The sequence below is a fragment of the Mercurialis annua genome, linkage group LG2 (genome assembly GCF_937616625.2).
Source record: "Mercurialis annua linkage group LG2, ddMerAnnu1.2, whole genome shotgun sequence".
Lineage (NCBI taxonomy): Eukaryota > Viridiplantae > Streptophyta > Magnoliopsida > Malpighiales > Euphorbiaceae > Mercurialis > Mercurialis annua.
This window is the reverse complement of record NC_065571.1, coordinates 42,341,329-42,347,579: the sequence shown is the minus strand read 5'-3', so window position 1 is coordinate 42,347,579 and position 6,251 is coordinate 42,341,329. Positions and strand designations below refer to the sequence as shown.

Here is a 6,251-nt window from a genome sequence, read left to right as displayed (position 1 = left end):
TCTGGATGTGCTCACCCAGACTTTTGAACGTCCTAGGGGAGCCGAGTCCCTGGACGTTCTAGACTAACGGATTCATAATACTCGGTGGTCCTGCTCCGCAGGATCCACCGCTGGGTCTTCCAAAACAACTCCACTTGCATATTTTATTGACTTCAATAATGCTTGTGGTTTGAACTCATTTTTCTTTCCATCCTTGATGGCAGTGGTTGGAGATGATTCTAGTCCTTCCAACCTTAGAACATTTGAGATATCCTTCAACGGCATCGTTTTATTCTTTCCTCTTTGTTGGGCTTTTTTATTCACGGGCTTTTTAAAGCCTTTATCTTTAGCTTTAAGCTTCAGACCCACAAACTCACTTTTTTCACTTTTGGCCTTCCCTTTCATGCGTGCCAACAATTCAAATCCCTTTAAATCAGGGGATTGGTTGATTTCGACATCCACAAAATCCATACTACCCATCTCTCTTCTTGGGAAGACATCAGTCTGAGCATCGGCCGCCATACTTTTATCATTATCCCTACTTATCAGGACTGATTGAGGTTGTGTTTCATCTTTTCCAAGATTACCTCGATTTTCCACATTTTCTTTTCCTCCTTCCCCTTTCTCTTTTAGCTGCATCACCGGAGAAGAAACTTCCCTTCCGTTCTTATCCGGCCCGTCATTTGTATTTCGCATCCTTTTCCCTCTTCCTCCGAACCACTGTGAAGGACCCGCTCTAATTAATTCATCGTACTTATAGCTGGCACTGTGCTCCCCCACTTCCACGCTGCATTCCGCTAATGGATGGCCGATTATACCACATTTAAGACATAAATCCGGGAGACGCTCATATCTTATAATTGCCGTAATAAGTGATCCTGTCTTATCCACCTTCACTTTGAGACCCCTTTTTAAAGGTTTTGTGATATTAACTTTCACTCTGATACGAACATATTTACCAAGACAGTCCCCAGATGCCCCTGGGTCAACCTCTATCACCTCGCCAACCTGAGTCCCGAGAGATAAACCTGCTTCCTTATTCATGCAAAACAAAGGCATGTTGTGGATTTGAATCCAAAAAGGAACCGTCTCGAACTTCATTGTTGTATGGTCTCCCAATCCAACAGGTACTTCAAGCACGGTGAGATGTTCCTGAAATTTCCATGGCCCCCCGGTTAACACTCGCTTTCTGTCTTCTTTGGAGTTGAAATGGAACACAAAAAAGTTATCTCCTAGAGTTTCCACCACCATATTCTGCTTTGTCTTCCAAAGAAAGTTTACCGTTGATATGAATCCTTCCCGGTTCACTTTTTTGGTATTAAGGACTTTCCCAAACAGAGAACTTGCCACCTTCTGCTCACATGCATCTCTTGCTTTCTCTCCCAGATCACAAATGACCAGGTCCTCATCATCTGAAAGTGATAGCGACTGGGATAGAGAGGTGATATCCATCTTCGTTTTACCTCAAGAAAAGAGTTAAAGACTAGAGCTTTTCTACAGTTTGTAAAAACTTGAAATTTTATTATATTAGAATGCGGTAGTAACGTGTAAAAGTAATAATTTGTTATTTTTATTTAAAATAATTATTTTATAATGTGGCTGTTAATTGCGGGAGTAAATATTCGTTCCTTTTAGTTATATTTAAATATAATATACATAGATATGTATCAAGAATTTGAGCTAAATAAGATGGAGTTATGCGCGGGGGAACTAGAAGGTTAAAGAGGTTTGGCTGAGAGCAATTGAAGGATGGGTGACATACTGGGAAGTTTGCGAAAATTGCCGGAGGATGATGATAGGTGACCTATCGCGGGTGGGTGTGGGTGACCATGGGCTATAAATTAAATAATATTTCATTTTTAGCTTTATTTAAAAAAAATTGTTTTTTTTTATTTTTTTTTAAAAAAAAAATTAGTGACGGATTAAAATCCGTCGCTAATTTTTTCTTTCCGTAGCTAATGATTTAGCGACCAGAAATTTAGCGACGGATTAAATCAGTCGCTAATGCCATTTAGCGACGGAAAAATCCGTCGCTATGCAACCCGAAGCAAAGCCCAGACACACCTAAACCTAAACTAAACTACTATATAAACTACATTAAATCATACCTTTCAAAAGTTATAAATCTATCCCAACTTGACCAATTCGTTGAAAATCTATCCAACTTTTCAGAAACGAGATAATATTTTTAAAAGGCTTAATTTCTTAAAAAACCCCTACCTTGCATTTTTTTTTCGTTTATACCCTGACCTTGTAAAAACACCATTTGTACCCAATTTTGAGTTTTTATGTTTCATCTCTACCCAAAAGCATTAAATTGTACTCTTTTCATTTGAAAAAAAGTTTAAAACAATCCTTCTTTTTTAACTTATATACGAATTAGATATTAATGTTATTAATAGTACAAAAATACCATCTTTTTCAAAAAATTAAAAATAATAATAATTTTTTTTTAATTTTTTTAAAAAATAGTTCGAATTTTTTTAATTTTTTCAACTTTTTAAAAAATATTTCCGACAAAAAAAATTAAAAATAATAATACTTTTTTATAATTTTTATTATTTTATCAAATTAAAAAAATTAATTAATTATTTGGATATATTTGATTATTTTTTAAGTTTAAGGATTTATTTGTATATTTTAAAATAGAAAAAAGTATGTTTTAAATTCTTTTCCAAATGAAAAAAGTACAATTTAATGCTTTTGGGTAGAGATGAAACATAAAAACCCAAAATTGGGTACAAATGGTGTTTTTACAAGGTCAGGGTATAAACGAAAAAAAAATACAAGGTGGGGTTTTTTTAAGGAATTAAGCCTTTTCAAAATTAATTTATTCGAATCATGTGACATCTCAATCTCTTGTCAATTTTTTTAAAAAAAATTAACATATTTAATGGATATTGTGGACATAATTAAATCAATTTTGAAAAAAAAAATACACAGATTTGAAACAAATTTGGATAGATATACAACTTTTGAAAGGTTTGAATATATTTTGAAAAACTCGAATGCCACATGGGCTTTAAATGGAGTTTCAATTTCATATTGGAACGATCATTGGCTGCCTTTATGTGTTATTTCTGCTTCCTTTCACCATCTATTCACTCTGTCAAAACAGAAGCAATGTTCAGTTTCTGCAGTTTTCAAGGAAGTGGATAGTGGCAGAGACGTCTTTGGATTTCTAAAGTTGCGGAGCTACCCCATCTTCAAACCTTAGCGAACCACATTACTCTTTCTCCAAATGTTCTAAACTTGATTTATTGGCAGTCAGGTTGGCATCAACAACACCAGTGTTTTGCAGCTAGTTTCATTTGTCTTCTCTTAGCAAACTAGGCGGCAACTCCTTGCAACAGCTCATTTAATAATATCTGGGAGGCTTCATATGGATGTCTTTTTTTTTCCTTGCCAATCGCAGTATTATATATGAGTTTGGATAACCAAAACTGTCACTTATGCAATCAGTCTGAAGATCGAATCACATCCTTATGCATTGCAAATAATTCGGTTTAGAATGGGGTCTTCTCGAAGCTTGGTTGACCATGGGTAATTCCGTTATCTGTTGATGATTTCTCCAACCAATAATCCAAAAAAAAAAAATTCTTGAAAAAGAGCACTTATACCCTTTTAGTTTATTTTTGAACGCTTAGCCCTTCATTATCTTAATTATTTCTATGTTTTTTCAAGTGTGAGGTTTTATTTGTATCATTTAAAAACTTGAGAGACTAAATGGCTTAAAAATATTAAAAGAGTTTATGTGCTCTTTTTGATAATTTAAATTATTATATAATAATCTACATTTTAAAACAAACATTTAATCACATATTTCAAAATAATTTTTTTTCTAAAAATCAATAAAATGAGTAGTGTACATATAAATAATTATAATTTATAAACACTTCAACAATTTTAATATATTAAAATATCATTTCATAAATAAATTTAAATACATAGTCGTTGATGTCAAATTTCACTTTTTTTAACTCTATATTATTAGTGAACTCTAAAATGTTAAATAAATTTTAAACCAAAAACAATAAATATACTAATTTGTAATAAAACAAAGAAAAAATGTTGAATCATTATAGAGAATAGATGAGAAATAATATTTAAATACTACAAAATAAAATATTTACATTAGTTTGCTTAAAAAAAATGAAATTTCATTGATTGAGTATTTTATTTTAAATTTATGGAGCTAAATCTTTTATTTAAACAAGCGAGTTTCATTTATAGCGAACGACATAAACATAAAGAATATATCAAGGCTAAATTTATTTATGGTCCCTGTACTTTAAATTTTTTTTCGGAGGTATTTATATTTTAATTTTATATTATTTGGTCCTTTAATTTATCTATTTTATGATTTTCATGTTCTTTTTTGTTTTTTCCGGTCTCTTACTTACAGTTTTTTTTCACTTACAAAAAAGGACATAAAAATAAAAAAAATAGAGAGATCAAATAATACAAAATTTAAGTACAGAGATTTTCGAAAAAAAAAAGTTTAAAGTACATGAACCTTATATGAATTTGGTCAAATATCAATTTGAATGTGAAAATGATTATCATCTATGCTCATGTGTAAAAGTGACTAAGAGGACAAAAAGTGTGTACAAAATATAAATCGGCTAAATGTGAGATATAATTTATGGAGATTATAATAGAGAAAATTGTAATAGATTAATTTTTTGAATCTTTATGGAGATTAAATGTGAGATATAATTAAAAAAAAAATTAATCAGTCTAAAAAAAACTTAAAATTTTATTAAATTTATATTTTTTTAAGTTTAATAAATATTTTACTCATGTCTCAATAATGGGCAACGGGTGGGAATGACAATGGGCCAAGTTAAGAATGGGGAAGCCATTTCCATTTCCATCCCCGCTTAAATGAAAGGGAAAAATTGAAAAATATCCAATTTTATTAAAATAATACCAAAAATATATATATTTGTTTTTTATTGGGAACAACACTTTGTCAGGTAAATAAATTGCAATTAATACGTGATTAGCAAAAAAATATTGCAGCAAACACGTGATTGAGATTTCTTCTCAGATAACAACTTCTCTCTAAACAAAGAAGATCGGTGGCCGTAGCAGCTCGGAGGAGAGTCCCGGCGGCAGCATATCAAAAGTGGTGGACAGATCGGATGAGGCAGAGTCAAGATGCAGCGGAGGCGCGATGATCACCATAAAACTGTAGCTCGTACCGGTAATTATCAGGTATTAGAAATGTTTTAGCAACAAAAAAGGATGGGAAAACCATAAATAATTGCATTAAGTCTCTAGATGAGACGACCTAGGTGGGTATGTCTCCCGTGGTGATTTAATTAACATTAAGAAGGTTTTTGATGAATTTTTTTGATACAGGGTCCTTGCCTACCGCGACGACGTATATAATCTTGATGCGTAGATATTGCGAGTAAGGAGAAAAAACAGTTATGGTGTGATGATTAGAGCAATAAGCAAAGAGAAAAAACAGTTGAAGCACATAACATGTTTGTTGATATGCTTGAGAGAAAATATAAACCGAATTCTGCTCTTTCCTGTATAGTTATTGACATGTTGTGCAAAGATGGGAAAGTAGAACAAAAGGCCAATTGCTATTTTGGTATAACATTTGTATATTGTTTGTATAATTTTAATATACCATTAAAAACTTTAAAGAGTTTAGCAATATAAAATTTCTTGTCTAAAGAACTGGCTAAACCTTCCTGTCTGCAAGTAAAGAGTTTAGCAACATAAAACTTTTATATTTCCACTAAATATATCCAAATTTAGCAATGAAGAGTAGAGATGTCCATTTAAAAAAATATACCAAATCTATTTAAAAATGTATCAAAACAAATTATTTTAATATTACAAAATATATAAAAATTATACATAAAATATATTTTTTATTTTTTATAAAGTATACACCAAATATATTTATTATTTAAAAAAAGGATCAAATCTATTAAAAAATATATCAAAACTAATTATTTTAAAATTAAAAAATATACACAAAATATATTTATTATTTTAAAATTAAAAAGTATATATAAAGTATATACAAAATATACATAAAATATTTTTATTATTTTAAAATAAAAAATATATACAAAGTATATATAAAGTATATTTATTATTTTAAAATTAAAAAATTTACATGAAATTTACATAAAACATACACAAAATATATTTATTTTTATACTTATGATTAAAATAAAAGAGGTATACATAAAATATAATGATTTTAAAATAAAAAAAGTATACACAAAATATATTTATTATTT

At 30.2% G+C, this 6,251-nt stretch overlaps 1 long non-coding RNA gene across 1 annotated transcript; it reads left to right on the top strand.

Annotated features, from left to right (window-relative positions):
- The first annotated feature begins 4,887 nt into the window (after nt 1-4,887).
- LOC126668023 (uncharacterized) lies at nt 4,888-5,649 on the top strand. Its single transcript, XR_007638330.2, has 2 exons — nt 4,888-5,199; nt 5,347-5,649. It is a non-coding gene; the product is annotated as an uncharacterized LOC126668023 (long non-coding RNA).
- The last annotated feature ends 602 nt before the right edge of the window (nt 5,650-6,251 follow it).